At 37.2% G+C, this 23,693-nt stretch overlaps 1 long non-coding RNA gene across 1 annotated transcript in view; it reads right to left on the bottom strand.

Annotated features, from left to right (window-relative positions):
* Nucleotides 1-23,693, bottom strand: part of LOC102979803 (uncharacterized) — an 83,955-nt gene that overhangs the window by 56,016 nt on the left and 4,246 nt on the right. Inside the window, exons 3-7 of the long non-coding RNA XR_448353.4 lie at nucleotides 22,504-22,586; nucleotides 21,298-21,409; nucleotides 17,076-17,209; nucleotides 15,664-15,813; nucleotides 878-1,257 (exon numbers count right to left, since the gene is read on the bottom strand). This is a non-coding gene — a long non-coding RNA (uncharacterized lncRNA). The remainder of the gene's footprint in view (nucleotides 1-877; nucleotides 1,258-15,663; nucleotides 15,814-17,075; nucleotides 17,210-21,297; nucleotides 21,410-22,503; nucleotides 22,587-23,693) is intronic.

The raw sequence follows: 23,693 nt of genomic DNA on the forward strand, positions 1-23,693 counted from the left end.
CACTATGGAGAACAGTATGGAGGTTCCTTAAAAAACTAAAAATAGAATTACCATATGACCCAGCAATCCCACTACTGGGCATATACCCAGAGAAAACCATAATTCAAAAAGACACATGCACCCCAATGTTCATTGCAGCACTATTTACAATAGCCAGGACATGGAAGCAACCTAAATATCCATCAACAGAGGAATGGATAAAGAAGATGTGGTACATGTATACAATGCAATATTACTCAGCCACAACAAGGAATGAAATTGGGTAATTTGTAGAGACGTGGATGGATCTAGAGACTGTCGTACAAAGTGATGTAAGTCAGAAAGAGAAAAATAAATGTCGTATATTAACGCATATATGTGGAATCTAGAAAAATGGTACAGATGAACCAGTTTGCAAGGCAGAAATAGAGACACATATGCAGAGAACAAACGTACGGACACCAAGTGGGGAAAGTGGTGGGGGGTGTGTGGTGGTGAGATGAAGGAGATTGGGATTGACATATACACACTAATATGTATAACATAGATAACTAATAAGAACCTGCTGTATAAAAAATAAGTAAAATAAAATTCAAAAAAAAAAAAGAATCCAAGTAGTTTCATGCAATAGGTCAATGGGTCTAACATCTAGTATTTGATTAAGCCTATAGCTAAACCAATAAGGAAGGCAATGATTTATAAAACTTTTCTGGACCACAACTGTCTGAGAACTGCTAAGTGCTAAAAGTTCTTCCCAGAAAAACATAAACACACACCAAATTTTACACAAAGTTTAAGTGCATTCAGAGACCCCCATAAAACATATTACTACAGTTAGCTATTTCTGACTGTGTAACAAACCAACCTAAAGGAAATAGCTTAAGACAACATGATTTACCTGAAAGTTCTCTGACAACAGTTTGGGCTGGACTCAGCTGAGCAGTTCTTTTGGTCTTGTGTGGCTTCCCCACTACCTCTTTGGTGAGCCGTAGGTCAATTATGGATGTTGCTTATGCTTCTGGGTGCTGGCTCTTAGACGTGAGGATGCCTTGGCTCCACTTCATGTGGTTTATCATCCTCAAGCAAGTTGCCTGGACTTATTCTCATGGTGAAGACAGGTGTCCAAGAGAGAGTTGAAACGGTCAAGGCCTCTTAAAGCCTAATTTCATAATAGGTGCTACTGCTTCATTCTTTTGACCAAAGCAAGTCACAAGGCCATCCCAGATTCAAGGGACTCTTGATGTAAGATGTTATAAAATCATATTGCGAAGGGTATCACTACAAGAAGGGATAGAGAATTGGGACCAATTTTTCCATCGATTTACCATACCGATCATGAACCTAGGTTAATAATTTTCTGCAATGAAAATGAAGTAATAGGGGTTAAAAGAAAAAGCAGATTATTTTTACTGTGATATACAAGCGCAGAAACCAACAACTGTTTGCCATTCCAGGAAGTGTCCTCATGTGAAGTCCAGAGCCAGTAGAATACCTTTTTCCTAGTGGCAAGCAAGAAACTGTCAATGCTTTTCTTTTCTGAAAGGTAATATCTTAGAAAATAAATATGCTCCACATAGCTAAAAGTTCCCACTTTGTTATTAAAACAGGATACCATGCATTTCACATATATTTAGTGGGATGAATGTTAGCAATATTGATAGACTAGTTGAGAAAAGTTACACTGGGTATTCTAAATGTCTGTGTCAGTTTTTATGCCCAACTCTACTGAAGTGGTATAGGACTTCATATTTTTCCATGGGTGTCATTTCTTGGGGATCCTATAGTTAACACTGTTTCCCACTAAACCAGAATCCTAGAAAGCAGTATTTCCATAAAGCTCAGGAAAATTTCAGGACAACAAAAATTCCAAACAGGAAATATTGAATTCATAATGTACCCTGAGTGTGCAACAACTGATCCATTGATTGCAGTAGCATCATCAAAAATCAGCTGTCAATATGTTGAATGTGATCATATTCCTACCTACTAGAAAAAAAAAGCAAAAAAAAAAAAATTTCCTATTTCCTGACTATAGGAAATTCAGTATATAACTGACAATAGTTGATTGAATTTAGCAAAATTTAAGTCCTTTATTCAGATGCATTTAGTTTACATCAGACTTTGCCATTACCAAAGGCTATATGGCTAGTTAGAAGAGATCTTCTTTGATACTCCAATGCTCTAAATCTTCTTACATATTTTTTTTTCCTAAATTACAAGAGAATTGGCATTATGGCAGAATCCACTTAGATGAATCCTCCATCCGGTCCCAACTCGCTCTCTGTAATTCTATATCAGTTTTCTGTTGCTACGGTAACCATTTACCACAATTGTAGTAGTTTAAAACAACACAAATTTATTATCTTAAAGTTCTGGAGGTCAGACATCTGAAATGAGTCTCACTGGGTTAAAATAAGGGTGTCTACAGGCTGCACTCCTTTCTGGAGGCTCCAAGCGAGACTCATTTTCTTGCCTTTTTGAGCTTCTCCAGTTTGCTTTTGTTCCTTGGCTCGTGGCATCCTTCCACCTTCAAATCTAGCAAGGGCTGGTTGAGTCTTTCTCACATCCCACTGCTCTGACTTCTATCTCCCACTTACACACTTAAGAGCCCTTGAGATTACATCAGACTCACCTATTTTAAGATCAGCTGAATAGGAACTTTAAAATTTGTCTTTTACCTTAATTCCTCTTTGCCCTGTAACATATTCACAGGTTCTAGAGATTAGGGCATGGACATCTTTGGGGGCCAAATTGTGCCTACACAAAACCAAGGCAATCTCACCTTTTTTTTCAGGCTACCTTAGATATTGATGCCAAATGATATGAGCCAATTCTTCCCAAGAGAGGTTTTGCAGCACATGCTTATGATATCAAGGAGAGTTCCTTTATGACAGCAAATTGTATCTTCCCAATGCAAATTCTAGAAATATCGACTATCACTGAAATATCAATCATCACTAAAATGTACAAGAATATATCATGGTTTTTCAACTATAAGAAGGGTCATTTGAAAGAATGTAATTGGATTATTTTATATAAATAAATTACACCCAGAGTCCATTCAATGCATCATGCTTGATTATTGATAGGTTCTTTGATTTACTACAAATCCTCTGCAGGTCCACTGCTTATTTTACACATTTCCTTATCTGTTAAGTGTATGATAGTAATTGCTGCCTATTTTCAGGTAGGTGATCAATGTCTTGGTTTAATTTTTCAAATTACCAAATAAAAATGAGCAAGATTAGTCTTTGCTCTCAACTTAAAATAAACTGGTACAAAAATGATTCTGCCCATCTGCAAACAAACATGAGGATTATTTATGATCTGTGATCTAATTCTTTATCCCCTTAGAGAACAGCAAACATAGCCTAGTCCAGTATATAACAAGATACGGTAGGAGTTCTAAGGCCAGAGATAAAGAAAGAATGAATTAGAAAATAAGAAATGAGCAAAGAAAAAAGACATAGGAAGAAAAGAGAGCATAGCTATTGTGAATAAATGAAAGAGAGCATTAATTTCCTTGGGATTTAAGCAGTGGTTATATACTGGCTACCTTCTTTTTTCACTAGGTATGACAATTAAAAATATTGGTATAAAATAGCATAATGTGGTATTACAGTATTATTATCATAGAGAAATAGAGGAATAAATTAATTCTCATTCCAAAGTCAGCATTATGTCAGGCAACAGCGTTTTTGCTGATATTCCTTTAGAAAAACCATCTATGCCTCCATTAAGAAATATCCACTCAAAAATGATGTGGCAATTTTTAGATATTCCCATTACCAGTAGAAACTTGGGAGGAAAAAACAGTCATGAGCTGTGGCACTAACTATATTTATATAAATCATGGGTGGTCTATATTCAGTGTTTCCTCCTCAATATATTTCTGATGAAAGAGGAGAATTTTCCATCTAGACTGAACCATTTGAGTTTCCCCCATCATGCCTTCTTTCATTCCACTCTTTTCACCTGGAATATCTTTCCCACTTTTTCTCCAGAATAATTCCTACTCCACCTTAAATTCCGAATTTAGACATCACTCTGAGAAGCATTCCCTGCTACCACCTCTCCTGCATATTCCTATAATGGAATATAGGAGTATATCACCACATATGGCACATTGTAGTATAAATAACTGTTCACTTGTCTCCCTCACCCCACTCCCCAAATTAGTCTTTCTGCTACTTGAAGGCAAGGTCCCTACTGTTTTCATCATTGTGTTCTTAATGCCTGATACATAGTGAGTAATCAGTAATTGTTAGTTGACTAAATAGGTCAATGGACAATAAGTAAATGAAGGAAGAATGGGAGGGATGGAAGAAATCTGGGGGAAAAGATGCTTGACAATGCTTATTCATAGCCCAACCATAAAGGTTTTGTGTGTCTATAAGAGAAGTGCCACTTCTCACCATCTGTGATTTATAAAAAGGGTGCTTTTGACAGATGTTGGCCATCCTCAGCATACTCCATTTTCACAGAATAGCACAGACTATACAGTGCTCTCCTGTGTAATTCAAGAGTGATTCCACTCAATCACTAGCAAGCAACCAGTGTGACTGTGTGAAAAAGAAACTTTGAGAGACAATTATTTGTTTCTACCAAAGAGATATGGAGTAAGTAGAGATGTAATCTCTCCTGATTTTGATAAGGCATTTTGATTGTTTCACAAAACAAAGTTAAAGACATTTAGAAAAGTTGGCTTGGGGCCATGTGTATATTAAAGAAGTGAATGACTGATTTGGAGGTGGCATTCAAAGGGCAATTATTAGTGATACATTATCAATTTGGAGAACACTTCTAAGCTGTGTTTGACAGGGATAATCCCTACATTTCTTATCTTTACTAATGTTCAAAATAAAAAAAATTAAATATATGCAGTTGTTTGTATTCTGTTAAAAATAAATTTCAAATGACTGATGAAATGGGTAAATTTCTTATAATATGAGGTGAAAAATGAAGACAAAATACGTATACTTAGAAAAGAAAGTAAATCATTCACATGCAGAATAAAGTACAGTTGACAGGTAAACATTAAGGACAAAAGAAAAACATCTGGGAGTAAGGGTCAATACTAGATTTGACTGTGAGCAGAATGAGTTAGCAATATAATGCCCTAAACCAGTCATTTTCAACCAGGGATGATTTTACCCAGCAAGATGCATTTGGCAATTTGTCTGGAGACATTTTTGCCTGTCATGATTGAGGAGGGTGCTACTGGCATCTAGTGGATAGAAACCAGGGATACTACTATACATACTACACACAACAAAATCTCCCCACAACAGAGAATTATCTGGTCCAAATTTTCAATGGTGCTGAAGTTGAGAAAAAAACAAGTATAATAAAAGCATTATGTGATATAAGAATGTATTAAAATGAATGTTAATAGGCACTTAAAATTCCCCTCAACAATATTCTGTATCAAATCCTTATTAGAATATTGTGTCCTGTTTAGGATGTTACCCTTTAGAAAGTGTAGGCTATGAATGACTGCAAATAGACGGTATCATGATTGCCCAAGTCTTGCTCTTCTGCTGATGCAAGGAACATTATGCTATTACTCTGTCTCTCACCTATTAGGATATCTGGAAGTAATTCATGCCTGTTTTGAAGCTCAGTTCTGTGTCTTGGGTTAGCATAAAGAAAATCTAAGATTCCTGGATAAAAAATGCCCATAAATACACTGTCTGATAAACAGACTGAAAAAGAAAGTTGAATAAAGTTTAAGTTGAATGTTCTGGAGAATTAAGTCAGTTCTCAATTATGTGCTAAAAGAAAATCTCTAAAAGTTAGAACACAGAAAAATATCAAATATACGAATACGAATACCACAAAAGTCTAAATGAATGAGCCAAAAATCTTACATTACCGACATCAAACTATCCCAAAAGCTTAACATGTTTTAATATGCATTTTATAGTTAGAAATGTGGTAAAAATGAAGAATGAGGGATTCCAAAGCAAAATAAACAAATCTTCAAATCACGTTAGAGTAGACAACGGTTAGAAAAGGGATAAGGTGCTGGAAATGAAGTTAAAAGTGATCATTTTAAAAAGTGGTAAATGACAAGCAAGTTTTTGTGGTGAGAAGAGTTTATTTTCATGAAGCCACATTGAACAAAATGACACAGTGGAACCGTTTTGTGTGGTCCTGTTCATATTTCCATTGGATAGGCACTGTGCTGATTCTACCATATGCTTTGCAGCCAAATATGACAAAATGTGACTTTAAGCAGAAGTATGTATAAAATATTGTTTATTGTTTAAATTCCTAAACAAGTATTACATTCAGAATAAGAACCATGTACTAGTTAAGCACTGCAAAACACACCCTAAGAATGTATGGCCATAGCTTCCGTCTAAATATTTTCTAAATTTTCTTTAAAGAGAAAGTTGAACTTAATATATTATTTAATTCATTAACCTGCTCAATAACACAAATGCACTAAATTCTACTTTGATAACGGATCGTTCAATAACTAAAAGGGCATAATTTGTATTATTGTAATGTAATGCGAGTTGGAAATGGAGAAAAATGTAAGAAGGCTTCAGATAAGTCTTTTTACTTCATAGCCAGTAGTTTCAACCTCTTCCACAACAAAATCATTTCCCAGAAATACCAACACAAAATTAAGGATCTTCCTTAGAGTTTCCTTACCTAGGTGAGTGGGACAAGTGTCAACTCTTGAATAATTAGGAATTAACCACAGTTGGCATTTTCTAAATCAATGCCTTTCTCAATTATGAAAAAGTCTCTGCCTTTATCTCTTCATATACGGGAGTTGCTAGTTCTCTCTATTCCTCCTATATTTTTTGGAGCTCCTCATGAAGCAAATGTTAGATCTCCTCATTTTAACTTTTAAATTAAAATTAAATTAATTTAAAATTAAAATTCATGTTTTAACCCCTCTTTCTTACTCTTTTCTTTTCTTACCTTTTCCCCCATTTATCCTCTCTGTGCTGCATTATTGTTACCTTCTCAGATTGATCTTTCAGTTCACTAACTCTTTCTTCAATTGTGTCTAACATACGGCTTAATGTATCCATTGAATTTTGTATTTCCAATGACTATATTTTTCATTTCTAGAAGTTCTCCTAAGTTATATTTCAAACCTACCCTTTCTTTATTGCTAATATCTTTTTAAAATTTTGTGTTCCTTCTTTTATGCCCTTATTAATTTCTTTTAAAATATTAGTTGATGATTCTTTTTTAATTTTCTCACCATTTAAATCATGGAAGAATAAAATTCCAGCCAACTAGTGGATTGTACTGATGTGGGACATTGCCCCCTCACTTCAAATATAAACTGGTATGCTGAATAAAATAGTACAATCAAACAAAATTAAATAGTTGAGTTATAAATTTAAAAATGAGAAATATGCAGGTGCTAGAAATGAAGAAGGAACTTGAAGAGTAGTGTCATGGGTTGAATTGTGTCCCCCCAAACACTCATACATTGAAGTCCTAACCCACAGTACCTCAGAATGTGATCTGATTTGGAAATAGTTTCATTGAAAATATAAGTATTTAAGTTAGGATAAGGTCATAACTGGAGTACAGCAGGCCCCTAATCCAATATGACTGGTATCTTTATAAGAAGGTGGGTGAGAAGCATGAAACAGATTTTTCTTCCTAGCCCTCAGAAGGAACCAACCCTGCTGACACTTTGATCTCAGACTTCTAACCTCCAGAACTGTGAGACATACATTTTTGCTGTTTAAGCCAACCAATCTGTGGTACTTTGTTACAGCAGCCCTATCAAACTAATACAAGTGGTAAGCTGAAGCCAAAAATATGGGGCTCACTAGGTAATCAGGACTAGTGATGAGTCTTACTGTCTAGGAGCTAGAATTTCAAGTCTGGGAAAGAAAAGAAATTCAAGGATAGACCTTTACCCAGGGAGGTAAAACTGAGCTACAGGCATAACATCAGGGATCCAGGAGTGTTTCTTTATAAGTAAAAAAACCAAAAAAACAAAGAAACAAAACAAAACAAAAACTAGAGAAATTCTACTTACTGAGTTAGGGAAATAAAGTATATCGTCCTAGAGCCCTGGGCAGAAAAATAATCTACATCTACAGAGATAATCTTACTTCTTCCTTTCAAATTTGGATGCCTTTTATTTCTTTTTCTTGCCTAATTTCTCTGGCTGGGACATTACTATGTTGAATAGAAGTGGCAAAACCAGGCATGCTTACTTTTTTCCTGATCTTAGAGGAAAAGAATTCAGCCTTCCATGATTGAGGATGATGTTTGCTGTGGATTTTTCATATACTATTTTTATTGTTTTAGGGTAGTTTCATTCTGTTCCTAGTTTGTTGAATGGTTTCATCATGAAAGGGTATTGAATTTTGTCAGATGCTTTTTCTGCCTCAATTGAGATGATCATATGGATTTCTTCCCTTCATTCTTTTTTTTTTTTTTTTTTTTTGCGGTACGCGGGCCTCTCACTGTCGTGGCCTCTCCCGTTGCTGAGCACAGGCTCCGGACGCGCAGGCTCAGCGGCCATGGCTCACGGGGCCCAGCCGCTCCGCTGCATGTGGGATGTTCCCGGACCGGGGCACGAACCCATGTCCCCTGCATCGGCAGGCGGGCTCTCAACCACTGCGCCACCAGGGAAGCCCCCTTCATTCTATTAATGTGGTATATTACACTGATTGATTTTCATATGTTAAATTATTCTTGCACTCCAGAAATAATCCCACTTGGTGATGGTGTATAATCCTTTTAATATACTGTTGAATTCAGTTTATTAGTATTTTGTTGATAATTTTTGCATCAGCATTCATAAGATATTGGTCTACATTTTTTTTCTTGTAGTTTCTTTGTCTGACTTTGTTATCAGGCTAGCTTCATAGAATGAGTTAGGAAGTATTTCTTTCTCATCAATTTTTGGAAAATTTGAGGATTGATATTAGTTCTTATTTAAATGTTTGGTAGAATTCACCAGTGTAGCCACCAGGTCCAGGGCTTCGCTTGTTAGGAAATTTTTGATTAATGATTCAATTTCATTACTAGTTATAGGTCTATTCAGATTTTCTAATTCTTCATGATTCAGTCTTGGTAGGTTTTATGTTTCTAAGAATTTGTTCATTTCATCTAAGTATCCAATTTGTTGGCACACAATCACTTATAGTACTCTTTTATAATCCTTTTAACCCTATGGTCAGTAGTAATGTTCCCACTTTCATTTCTGATTTTAGTAATTTGAGTCTTCTCTCTTTATTTTTTTAGTCAATCAATCTAACAGTTTGTCCATTTTGTTGATCACTTTGAAGAACCAACTTTTGGTTTTGTTGATTTTTCTCTATTGATTTTCTAGTTTCAATTTCATTTATCTGTGTTCTACTCTTCATTATTTCCTTCCTTCTTCTAACTTGGAGTTTAGTTTGTTCTTCTTTTTTCTAGTTCCATAAGTTGTAAAGTTAAGGTTATTGATTTAAAATATTTTGGGGGGTTTTAATGTAAGTGTTTATAACCATAAATTTCCCCCTTAGCACTGCTTTCACTTCATCCTATAAGTTTTGGTATGCTGTGCTTTCATTTTCATTTGTCGCTGTCTTAGTCTGCTTGGGAGGTTGTAACAGAAAATCATGGATTGGGTGGCTTAAACAACAAAAATTTATTTTCTCACAGTTTTGGAGACTGGAGATCAAGTGCCAACAGAGTTGGTGTCTGGTAAGAACTTTCCCTTTGAGTTGCAGACTGCTGCCTTCTTACTGTGTGCTCACACAAACTCTTCTTGTGCCTGTAGAGAGAGAGAGAGAGAGAGAGAGAGAGAGAGAGAGAGAGAGAGAGAGAGAGAGAAACAGACAGACAGAGGCAGGCAGAGCTCTCTGATGTCTCTTCTTATAAGGACACTAATTCTATTGGATCAGGACCCTACCTTTCTTACCTCATTTAACCTTAGTTGCTTCCTTAGAGGTCCCATCTCCAAATACAGTCACACCGGGATTAGGGCTTCAACATGAATTTTGAGGGGACACAAACATTCAGTCCATAACATTATGCCCTCAAAATTCATGTCCTTCCATGCAAAATACATTCATTCCATATCAAGAGCCCCAAAGTCCAAAGCCTCATCTGAAAATGATCTAAATCATATATGGGTGAGACTCCAGGTACAATTCATACTGAGGCAAAATTCCTCTCCAGCTGTAAACCAGACAAGTTATGTTCTTCCAAAATATAATGGTGGGACAGGCATAGAGTAGACATTCTCATTCCAAAAGAGAGAAACTGGAAGGAAGAAAGGGGCGATGGCTCCCGAGCAAGTTCAAAACCTAGCAAGGCAAATTCCATTAGAGCTTAAGGCCCAAGTATAGTCCTATTTTGTTTGATGGTCTGCCTTCTGGACCCACTGTGGTGGCTGTCCCACCTTCTGGACTCACTGGGGCAGTGGACCCATCTCCACAGCTCTACTGGGCAAGGGTCACACCCCTGCAATTCTGCCAGGCAGGAATCTTGTCCTCACAGCTCTTCTGAGCAGAGGCTGTCTGGCCATTAAAACTGAGGCTGTGAGCCTGATGATCTCTGAATCACCTTCAGGATCATTATTCCCTTTTCTTGAAGAATAGCACATGTTCACAGCCAAATAGCCCTACTGTCCTTTTCTCTTGAATCTAAGAATTCCAACAGCCTTCTTTCATTTAGTTCACCCCTGTCCCCTTCAGTTCAAACTGGCAGGGTTTCTGATCCTATAATCCCACAATCTTTTCATTGAGTTGCAGTCCAACCACATGCTTGGTGTTCTCCTTACTACATGCTTTCTCATTTTTTGCAATATGGAGGGGCTAAGAATTTTCCAAATCTTTAAGTTCTGGTTCTGTTTTGTTTAATAATTCCTTCTTTCATTCATAGCTCTCCTCTTGCATTTAAGTGGTCAAGAGGCCCTGGTTTCACCTTCAACATTGTGCTTAGAAATCTCCTCAGCTAAATATCCAATTTCATTGTTCACAACTTCTATCTGCCACAAACTACTAGAGCACAAGTCAGCCAACTTCTTTGCCACTTTATAACAAGGATCGCCTTTTTATCAATTTCCAGTATCCTGTTCTTCATTTCCATCTGAGATCTCACCAGAATAGCCTTTAACATCTATATTTCTACCAATATTTTCTTTATGATTATTTACATATTCCCTAAGAAGATGGAGCTTTTCTCTCTGGCTCTCCTCTTTGCTTTAAGATCCCTCACCAGAATCCATATGTCTACCAACAGTCCCTTCATGGCAAGTGAGGATTTTTTTTAGCAAGTATCCCCCAAATCTGCCAGCCTCTACCCATTACCCAGTTCCAAAGCCATTTCCACATTTTTAGGTATTTTTACAGCAGCAACGTACTTCATGGTACCAAAATCTCTCTACTAGGGCAGCTGTAACAAAATACCACAGACTCTGTGGCTCAAGCAACAATTATGTATTTTCTCACAGTTCTGGAAACTGGAAAGATCAAGGTGAGAGCTCTCCTCCTGGCTTGCAGATGGTCACATTCTCAGTGTGTCTTCACATGGCCTTTCCTTGGTGAGGGGGGAGAGAGAGAGAGAGAGAGAGAGAGAGAGAGAGAGAGAGAGAGAGAGAACTCTCTGGTGTCTCTTCTTATAAGGATACTAATCCTATCAGATCAAGGGCCCATACTTACTACCCCATTTAACCTTATTACTTCCTAAGGGTCTCATCTCCAAATACAGCCATACTGGGGGTAAGATTTTCAACAAATTTGAGGGGGACACAAACATTCAGTCTATCATAGTCTCTGAGTACTTTCTAATTTCCCTTGTGATTTTTTTCTTTGATCCATTAGTTGTTTAATTTCCACAAATTTGTGAATTTTCCAGTTTTCATTCTGTGATTGATTTTTAACTTCATTCTGTTGTGGTCAGAGAAGATACTTTGTATGATATATCTTTTGATCTACTGAGAGTTCATTTGTGACCTAATATATATCTATCCTGGAAAATATTCATTACATGCTCACTTGAGAAGAATGTGTATTTCATTGTTATCGAGTAGAGTGACCTGTATTAGACCTGTTAGATCTAGTTGGTTTATTACGTTGTTCAAGTCCTCTATTTCCTTACTTATATTCTGTCTGGTTGTTCTACCCATTATTGATAGTCAAATATTGTAGTCTCCAAATATTATTGTAGAAATGTCTCTCCCTTCAATTCTGTCAATTTTTGCTTCATATATTTTGATGGTCCATTATTAGGTGCATAAGTGTTTATAATGGTAATATCTTCTTGCTGTATTGAACCTTTTATTAATATGTAATGTCCTCATTTGTCTCTTGTACTTTTCTGATTTAAAGTCTATTTTGTCTGATATTAATATAGCCACCCCTGCTCACTTTTGGTTACTATTTGCATGGAATATCTTTTTCCATTTTTGCACTTTCAATCTATTTGTGTCTTTGGATCTAAAATGAGTCTCTCTTGTAGACAGCATTTAGTTGGATCTGTTTATTAACCCATTCTGCCAATCTCTGTCTTTTGATTGGAGAGTTTAATCCATTTACATTTAAAGTAATTGTTGATAAAGAGGGAGTTCTATCATTTTGCTATTTGTTTTCTATATGCCTTGTAGCTTTCTTGTCCCTCGTTTCCTGCATTACGGTCTCTTTTGTATTTAGTTAATTTTTCTGTAGTGAAAGGTTTTAATTCTCTTCTAATTTCTTTTTATGTATACTCTATAACTATTTTCTTTGTGGTTACCACGATGATTATATTTAACATCCTAAACTTATAACACTAATTTGAATTCACACTGGCTTAACTCCAAAAACATTCAAAAACTGCTCATTCATAGCTACATCCCCACCCCTTTCAGTTACTGGTGTCACAAAATTATATCTTTTTACACTGGTGTGTCCAAAACTTAAACTAATATTTTGTTTTTTTAAAGGCATTAGCCTTTTGAAATTATGTAGAAAATAAAATGTGGAGTTACAGACAAAAGTTATAATAATACTAGCTTTTACAACAATAAATTAAAAAAATGTATTAGTCTATGAAATCATGCAGAAGACAAAAAAAATGGAGTCATAGACTATTGGTACAGTAATACTAACTTTAATAACTGCCCATATGTTTACCTTTACTAAGATCTTTATTTCTTCATAAAGCTTCAAGTTATTGTCTAGTGTCTTTTTGTTTCAACCTGCAGGACTCCCTTTAGGAGTTCTTGCAGGGCAGGTCTAGTGGTAAAGAACTCGCTCAGATTTTGTTTATCTGGGAATGTCTTAATTTCTCCCTCACTTTTCAAGGACAGTTTTGCTGGATATAGGATTCCTGGGATTCTTAGTTGACAGATTCTTTCTTTTAACACTTGAATATATCCACCTACTGCCTTCCTGCCTCCAAATTTTCTGATAACAAATCTGCTGATAATCTTATTGAGGACCGCTTGTGTGTGACCATTTGCTTTCCTCTTGCTGCTTTTAAGATTCTCTTTGTCTTTGAATTTTAAAGGTTTGATTATAATGATAGCAGTATGGATATCTTTGAATTCATACTACTTGGATTTCATTGACCTTAGGTTTTTTGTTGTTGTTGTTGTTTTGGCTGCATTGGGTCTTCGTTGCTGCACGCAGGGTTTCTCTAGCTGCGGCAAGTGGGGGCTACTCTTTGTTGCAGTGCGCAGGCTTCTCACCGCGGTGGCTTCTCTTGTTGTGGAGCATGGGCACTAGGCACACAGTCTTCAGTAGCTGCAGCACATGGACTCAGTAGTTGAGGCATGCATGCCCTAGAGTGTGCAGGCTTCAGTAGTTGCAGCGTGTGGGCTCAGTAGTTGTGGTGCGCGGGGTCTAGGGCTTGCGGGCTCCAGTAGTTGTGGCGTGTGGGCTCAGTAGTTGTGGCTTGTGGGCTCTAGAGCGCAGGCTCAGTAGTTGTGGTGCACGGGCTTAGTTGTTCCACGGCATGTGGGATCTTCCCGGACCAGGGATCGAACCCATGTCCCCTGCATTGGCAGGCAGATTCTTAACCACTGCGCCACCAGGGAATTCCCAACCTTAGATGTTTACCTTCTTGTCTCTCATCAAATTTTGGAGGTTTCCAGCCATTATTTCTTCAAATAATCTCTCCTTCACTTTCTTTCTTTCTTTTCCTTCTGGTACTCCCACAATGTGTAAGTTGGTCCACTTGATGATGTCCCACAAGTCCCTTAGGCTCTGTTTACTTTTCTTTAATCTTACTTTTTTTCTCTGTTCCTCAGACTTGATAATTCCAATTATCCTATCTACAAGTTTGCTGAATCTTCCTTCTGCCTGTTGAAATCTGCCTTTGAATCCCTTCAGTGAATTTTTCATTTCGGTTATTGTATTTTTCAGCCCTAGAATTTCTTTTGGGTATCTTTTAAAATTTTCTGTCTCTTTATTGGCATTGCCATTTTGTTCATGCATTGCTTATGACTTTCCCCACATCTTCCTTTAGTTCTTTGAGTATTTTTACAACAGTGGTTTTTAAATCTTTGTCTAGTATGTCTACCTTCTTGTCTATCTCAAGGATAGTTTCTGTTTGTTTCTTTATTTCCTTTGAATGGGCAATACTTCCCTGTTTCTTTATACTTCTTGAGATCTTCTTTTGTTGAAAAATGGATATTTGAATCTAATAATGTGGTATCTCTTGAAATTAGATTCTCCTCCTTTCTCAAGGGCTTGCTGGTTTATGTTTTTGTCTTATTTTGATTGTTTTAAGCTTGTCCTGAGGTATAAACTTAAGGTCTTTGCAGGTCTTTTCTGAGCCTGTGCCTTTCCCTGGGCATGTGTAATGACTTTCTAATTTCCTCTGTGTATACAGCTGCTTTTGAATGTCCTAGGCTTCAACGTCTGACTCCCAAAAGGGGAAAAACAGAAAAATGAAGGAGGGTTAAAAAAAAAAGGGGGGGGGTGCCAACTCATTACCTCCCCTGGAAATCACTTGAACCAGGGGGGAGAGGCTTGTAACAATGGAGGGTTGTGGTGCAAATAATAGCTGGCCACCTCTGTGTCTGCACCTCCATGATCAGAAGAAGCAATCAGAACACAGATCTTCAATATTTAGAGGACAGAGTCCTCAATGCCTACCTTGGCTCCTGCAAGCTACATGCAAGCTGCTCCAAGATCAAGTACACAGCTGTCTGCCTTGGCTGGGGAGCTGCTACTGTGCTGAATTGAAATTGATTAAAATTAACTGCAATTTATTGTCAAAGACTTTCCCTGGAAGCTGCAAGCCTTTAACAGACTCCAGAGTTCCAAAATAATTGCATCTGCCAGTGCAAATGTTGTCTAGGTGAGAGGACAGATTTCTGGTATTTTCTACTCTGCCATCTTCCCAGAATCTTCCTCCCTAGTTAAATATTTTTAAGAAATACAGAGTCTGCAAATATCAACATTGCTGTGAACTGAGGTGTTTTCTTTCTTTTAAAGTAAAAAAAGAAAAAAAGAAAAAGTTAACATAACCACCTGTTTTTACTTGGAAGAAACTCTAGAGTGCAAATTCATTTATACTAAATACTGCATGGTCTGACTTCACATGATTCCTATAAACATACATATATTTAACATACATAATCAAACATATATGTTTATATATTCCTATAAACATACATATACATACAAATATTATTCCTAATGATGCCAAGATTTTGTGACTCAAAATGTGGACGGAAAGGGGAGAGAAATGAGATCTTTAAGAGAAACTTACATGCATATGAAATCTGGACTCTGAGAGAGCTGAAGTTCACGCTATATCTTGGAACACAAATGGAATGGAATTTACTCCTTCACTCCTTTATTCATTCATTCATTCATTCAATGAATATTTATTGTGTGCCATTATGTCCCAAGCACTGTCCTAGACATTAAATACACAACAGTGAACAAAAAGACAAAGTCCCTTTCTCATAAAACTTACATTCTCACAGACACAAAAATAGTAAACACAACAAATAAATTATACACTATTTTCGAAGGCAATGCTCTAGAGAAAATATAAATCAGGGAAAGGGAACGATGAGTATCAGGGTGGGGAAAAGTGCTGCTATTTCTTCTGCAGTGTTTAGGGAAGCCCTCATGGTAGTAAAGAATCCTATATATTTGAATTATAGTTAATTCAGTTGGTAGTCAAACCTTCCTTTCAATCAGTTAATATGCAACACCCATATTAGTCTAACTTTCTCCACCTGGAGATTCTTTTGATCTTTTTTCCTTATTAAATTAAAATGTTCCAAAATGCTGTGTTTGTTGCTTAGTGGATCAGGCATGTGGTGTACAAAAATCTGAATAAATACCCCTCCACCCCCGCACCCCGGAGGTGTATGCAATTATTAGAGTGATTCTTTAAAGGATTTGTTAAAATGCCAAAATAGTGCCACAGAAAACACGTCAAATAAAGATTGAAGTTTACTTTATGAAAAAAAAAAGTGTTTAAAAAGGGTTTATGGGGTTTTATAAAAACACCTTAACACCTTACAGACCTAAGGGGGAAAAAGCTCTATTTAAGTATCATGCACCAATAGCAGACCACCCAATGCTGATGACTAGAATCCTCAAACAGACCCATCCTTGAGAGCCCATGTGGAGATCATAATTTTATGGTCATTTTAATTGTATTTGGGTTATTACCTCATGCCCCAGCAAACACCTACAGTATTTAATAAAAATGAGTGCAGAACACTGTTCTCGTTAAACTATGTATTAACCAAAATCATAAACTAAGTACGCTTCTCCATAAATTAACTGGGTGTTTAGTGTTTCTTTGCTTTTAAGTTATATTTATTTTTCTTATAACATGGTATATGCTTCACTATGTACCAAATCAATGTTAATTGACTTAGCATTTAGACACAGTCTCCTATCTCTAGCTCACAGAGCCACAAACACATCTGCCCCGCATATTATAAAGTGATAAATACAGTTAATCAACCCTCCAGATATTCGAAAGAGTGGCTATAAAAATCACTGGGAAAATTTTTTTTAATTTAAAAATTTTTTAAATAAAAAATAAATCACTGGGACTGAAAAGCAAACAAACCTTTTCTTTTTTTTTTTTTAAGAACGGGGAAAAACACTTCATTTTGTATTTGTCTAGAGTCTAGTTGTAGTACTACTACTTACATCAAAGTTGATTCACATACAAAAAGTTGTGGTCTTCTGCAGAACAAAAGGAGGTATCTTGAAAAACTAAATTCCTTCATTTTATGTTTGTCTAGAGTCTAGAAAATGGATTCTTAATTTTTTGCTTCAGTGCTCTGCAGAAAAAAATGAACAGATGAAGACAACATACGGAATTTAGAATTGATGTTCTTGACCGCCACCACTGTCTGACTAGATGTTCCAGCAAAATTCCCTTAATTACTAACTTACAGCTTCTTCTATTTCCTTACCTGGTCATTCCATAACCCATTAAATTTAGATTTGTGCACTCCTCCCCCTACAACATCACACTGATGGAATTCTTATTTAAGTCCCCCAGCATTTCCTAATTGCCAAAATTGCTTGTCTCTTTTCAGTCCCAATTGATTTGACTTCTCTGTAACTTCGACCTTATAGAGCACAGGTCCCCAAACTTTTTGGCAGCAGGGACCGGTTTCGTGGAAGACAATTTTTCTATGGACTGGGTGGCAGGGGGAGTGGAATAGGGGGATGGTTCAGGCGGTAATGTGAGCGATGTGGAGCGATGTGGAGCGGCAGATGAAGCTTTGCTCACTTGCCTGCTGCTCACCTCCTGCTGTGCAGCCCGGTTCCTAATGGGCCACGGACTGGTACCACAACAGGGGGTGGGGATCCCTGTTATTGAGCACTCCCTCCTCCATGAAGCCCTCTCCAACTTGGGTTTCCACACCATCACCATCCTGGATCCCATCCTACAGTCTTGGAGCCACTTCTCAGTCTCCTACGCTGGCTTCTTTTTCTCTGATCATCTTTTAATTACCAGTGATCTTATAACATCCTGGACATTCTTCTCTTTTCACTCTGCAAACATTCCCTGAGTGATTCTACCAATCTTAGTCTATTGACTATATGGTTACAATTCAAACTGAATGTGTGATGTCCCCCTCCTCCAAGAAGTGTTGCAACACTCCTCCCCCAGTGTTCCTAGTCTCAGTAGGAACAGATATTACCTACCAGGTGCTGGTGAGAGAAACTTAGACGTCAAAATTCTCTTTCCTCTACCCTCCATGTAGAGTTACCAGATTTAGCAATTAAAAATACAGGACCCTCAACTAAATTTTAATTTCAATAAACAATGAATAATTTTTTGTATTAGTATTTCACAAGTATTGAAATTTCACTGTATTTTATTTGGCAATCCTACCCCTACATCTAATCAAACATCAAGCTCCTAATTATTTCTCAATAATTAGGAGAAATATTGTCTCAGTGGACAATTTCATGTCCATTTATTTCCCATTGCCATCATCCTAGATTTAGCTACCATTGTCTCTTTCTTAGATCTCTAAAATAACCTCCCAAACAGACTCCCTGAATGCTCCATGACCCCTTAACATCTCTACACAGCACAGTAATCTTTTAAAAGACATGAATTATATCATGACATCCTTCTCCTTATTTCCCCTCAACAAATTCCTTACTATTAATACCTCAATATTGGCCTCTGCCTACGCCAATAGGCAAAGGCAAGTAGTAGGACGTACTTTTTAGTGATTCTATTAAGTTTATTATGCTTTGGCCACAACTATCTTATTTCAATCCTTCAAACTCTTTTAGAGCCTTCCTGCTTTCACACAGATAATTTCCACCACCCTAGGCTTTATAGATCACTGATAACAGAATTTTTATAGTAATTTATTGAGGTGAAATTCACATAGAACAAAATTAACCATTTTAAAGCGAACAATTCAGTGGCATTTAGTACATTCACCGTGTTGTCCAGCCCCTACCTCTTTATTTTTCTAAAACATTTCCATCACTCCAAAGTAAAACTCTTTAGGGAATTCCCTGGTGGTCCAGTGGTTAGGACTCTGCACTTTCACTGCTGAGGGTGCGGGTTCCCTGGGCCAGAAACTAAGATCCCACAAGCTGTGGGGCTTGGCCAAAAAAAAAAAAAAAAAAAAAAAAAAAAAGTCAAAGTAAAGCCCATTACCCAATAAGCAGTTTCTCCCCTTCCCCCCTCTCCTCATCTCCCAGCATCCATCAAACTGCTCTCTGTCTCTGTAGACTTGCATATTCTAGACAATTCAAATAAATGAAACCATACAATATATGGCCTTTAGTGTCCAGCTTCTCTCATTTAACATGTTTTAGAGGTTCATTCATGTTGTGGTAAGTATCAGTTCTTCATTCCTTTTTTGTGGCTGAATAATATTCCATTGTATATCTATACCATGATTTGTTTTTCCATTCATTTGTCAATGAACACCTGGGCTATATCCATCTTTTGGATATCATGGATAATGCTGCTATGAACGTGCTTGTACATGCACTTGCTTGAATACCTGTTTTTAGTTTCTTTTGGGTATATATCTAGGCATGGAATTGCAAGTCATATGGTAACTCTGTAGCTTAATTCCTAACTTTTTGAAGAACCACTAAATGGTCTTCCACAGCAACTGAACTATTTTACATTTTTATCAGCAATGTATGAGGGTTCCAATTTCTCCACATCCTCATCAATACTTGTTATTATCTGACATTTTGATTATAGCCATCCTAGTGGGTATGAAGTGGTATCTCATGTGGTTTTGATTTGTATTTCCCAATGAATAATGATTTTGAGCATTCTTTCATATGCTTGGTTGCCATTTGTATATCTGTTTTGGAGAAATGTCTGTTCAAGTCCTTTGCCTATTTTTTAAACTGGGTTGTTTGTCTTTTTGTTGTTGAGTTATAAGAGTTCTTTATATATTTTGGACACTAAACCCTTATCAGATATGTACTTTGTCAATGTTTTCTCTCATTCTGTATGTTGTCTTTTCACTTCCTTGATAATGCCCTTTGATGCACAAAAGTTTTTAATTTTAATGAAGTCTATTTATCTATTTTTTCTTTTGTTGCTTGTGCTTTTGGTGTCATATCTAAGAATTAGTTGTCAAATTCCTGGTTATGAAGATTTACCCCTACATTTTCTTCAAAGAGTTTTACAGCATTTAGTTTTTATGTTCAGGTCATTGATCCATTTTGAGTTAATTTTTATATATTCCTATCTTCTTCCCCATCTCTTCCCACCTCTCCTGTCCAGCCCCTGTATATCTTTCAGGGCTCAGCTTAAATGTTACCTTCCCTCCTTCTCAGAGTAAATAAGGTCTCCTATTAAATGCCCACATTGCACTGTGTACTTAACTTCTGTCCTCTCTGCTACATTGTAAGTTCCAGAAGATAAGGCTTCTGTTTGTCTGATTCACAGCTGCATCTCCATTGACCAGTAGGGTGTCTGCCATGTATATTCGGAAATGTTTGTGGAATCACCCACTTCCCATAATTTATCTCCAACTCAGGCCTCTTCTCAATCATACTTATTTAATGAATACAAATTTTTTTCCCTTGCCTCCAAGTCTCTGTCTGAAATAAGCTGTGCTCATAGCAACTACTATGCCTAGCAACTACTATGTATCCTTCAAAACTTGCTCAAATGTCACCTCTTCTATAAAGACGTATATGACTTCTGTAGATATTTATTCACTCCTTGATAGCACCCTGTAGCTAGTTCCATAACAGCACTCAACATATTGCATTACGGTTAATCTTTACAGGTCTGATCCTACACTAGGCTATAAACTCTTCAATGGCAGGGAAGAACCACCTTTTTATTTCTTTAGTGCCTCATACAGTGCCAGATACATAGTAGGAACCCAACAAATATTTGTTAAATAAATCAGTGAATGAATATGTGGACAGTGAAAAAACATGAATCAAATTAATAATTATTTTTCTGTGTCCCCATAAGTGCGAAGACCTGAAAGTTGCCTTAGAATGATGTAGTAATTGCTCAGGTCTCCATCATAATCACCAGGCCATTTGTGGATCTGCCCTTCAAATTTTCTGTTTAACTACATAGAAATTAAATTCCTGGGTTAATGAGCTTGTAAGACAAGTCAATTACCAGAGTTTAAAAAAAAAATTTAGATGCTTGGTACTGTGCTGGGTGCCATGGGACAAAGAAAAGAAACTTAAGGCATGATCTTTGTCCTCACAATCTAGATTAGCGGAAAAGATGAACTTAAATGAAATAATGAATGAATTATATAACAATTAATGCATAATATAAGAATAGTCTATAACTAAGTACTAATTATCTGACAGTTTAAAGCTATAAATGCAATGGAATTCAGAAATAAACAAATAAGCTTTACTTATATAAGAAATCGTTATTACATACCTATTATTGTAGCAGGCTCTGTGCTAGATGCTGGGAATCTACACATGAAGAAGACATCCCCTTCTTGGTCAAAAACTCTTTTGAGCATCTGAGTAAAATCATGCTCCTCTCTCTAGGAAAATGTTGACATAGCCATTTAGTCAGAAGCACAGGTTAACAATCTGGACTTGCAATTGGCATCTGAAGTGAGGGACAGTCTTGTGGGCCAGAGCACTTACCTGTGGGGTCTGCACTAACTCCAGGTAGTTAATGTCATAAGTGAATTATAGGACACCCAGGTGGGTGTTCAGACAATTGGAAAATTGCTTGGTGTGGAAAACCCACAGGTTTGGTGTCAGAGTGTCTATGTGAATAGAGGAAACAGGTTTTCCTTTAATAGTTTAATGGTTATACTAACATATTGTTCTTTATGTCAACACTATGCTATTCATCTCTAATAGGGTTGGCTATCTATCTCATAGAATATTTCTAGGAAAATTGTTTTTTCAAATAACTTTTAAGTATATCACTGACAACGGGGATCTTTGAGTTACTAAATGTTATCTTGTGCTGATGACCTCAGACGTATATATAAGATGTCCTGAAATAATATTAAATATTTTCTGAAGTAGGCAGTGGATGATACAAGTAAAGTCTAAGAAAAATCTAACGGTGAGAGAGAAAGACTGGAAAGGAGGAGGGTCATGGTAAGGCAACAGGCCTTGATCTAAATGAGAGAGGGTGAGGATTTGAATTCTGGCTGGCAGCAAGGATGCAAGGGAGGTATTAAAGAAATTCACATTTTAAAGTTCAGGATTTGACATTTGAAAACAAGAAAGAGCCACAGATGCTAGTTATCATGGAAAACAGTCACATCTTGATAAAAGTAAAGAAATTGGGAGGGACATATGATGAACCCAAATTTGGCGATGTTGAACTTTAAGTAGTGACACAACATTTGGAGATTGGAGGCTGGAACTCAGAAAAGAGATTCAAGCTGGAGGCGCATTTGGGTGTCATTAGCAAAATGTTAATTGCTGAAATCAGTAGAATGTATGCTCTCTTTGATGGAGAAATTGCAACAATGAAAATCAGAGAAATAGGGGCCACAGAGGGGGAAAGACTTAGAAACAGGCTCTTCTCATACATCTATGCACAATTATTACTGGAAAGTGTGACCACTTTAGTTTAAAAATCACAGCAGGCAACTTTTGTAATGGTTCTTACCTCTCAATGATCTCCCATCTCTAGGAATGTCTTATGGCTATAGGGATGGCATCCAGTGTCCATGCTGCAACATGACCCTGCACCTTGGTCATTGATCAAGAGAAGATAAACTTAACTTAAGCAAAAATATTCTCTTTCTCTCCCCCCACCCTCTCTCTCTCTCCCCCTCTCCCTCGCCGCCTCACCGCGCTTTCTCTCGCCGCCTCACCGCGCTTTCTCTCGCATGTGCACATTTAAAACTTAGAATGGAAAGACATTGCACTTACAGTAGAGCCGCACAGAAAAGGTCAACCGGGTCCCATTTCTAAGGTCCCTTAGAAGCTTAATCCCTAAGGTTTGGTTTCCAATACACCAGTCTCTTTCTAACAAATGCTATTACTCCTGTTTCTGCTTTAAGGTACTTGGAGTCGGTTTCCATAGCTATGAACAAAAGACTCAAGTACTACCACTGTCTTAGTCTGTTTGGGATGCTATAACAAAATACCAGAGAGAGACTTGGGTAGCTTATAAACAACAGAAGTGTATTTCTCATGGATCTGGAGGCTGGAAAGCCTAAGATCAAGATGCCAGCAGATTCAGTGTCTGGTGAAGACCCACCTCCTGGTTCACAGATGGAGGGCTCAGCCCTGATGACCTAATCATCTCCCAAAGACCTTCCTCCAGACACCACCACTTTGGGGATTAGGTTTCAATATATGAATTTGGCAGGGACACAAACACCATAACAACAACAAATACTTAATGACCGTTCCCTCAGTGCTACTCAAACTTTAGTGTGGATATGAATCACTTAGGCATCTTGTTAGCTGTAGTTTCTGAAGGCCTGAGGTGGGGCCTGGGAATCTGCATTTCTAACCAGCTCCCAGATGATGCCATTAAGGCTGGTCTGAAGACACACTTGAAGTAGCAAAGTACCACATAACGCTAACTCAGTCCTCAAGGAACTCGTAGTCTGGCGAGGCAGACGAGCCATACACACATGAAATAAATATTTCAGGGTATCACTATACAGCAGAAAGTACCCTGGAGTGATTTTAGCCTTGGTTCCATTTAAACCTGCTGTGTTTAAACTTGCAAATCACTCAATCAAACTGGACCTCAATTTCTGCATCTGTAGAACGAGGGTGACAGGATGACTATCACATCTCTCTCAACTCTTAAATTCTCTCCGTGATTAGGGTTAAAATTAA

The sequence above is a fragment of the Physeter macrocephalus genome, chromosome 7 (assembly GCF_002837175.3).
Source record: "Physeter macrocephalus isolate SW-GA chromosome 7, ASM283717v5, whole genome shotgun sequence".
In the NCBI taxonomy this organism is placed as follows: domain Eukaryota; kingdom Metazoa; phylum Chordata; class Mammalia; order Artiodactyla; family Physeteridae; genus Physeter; species Physeter macrocephalus.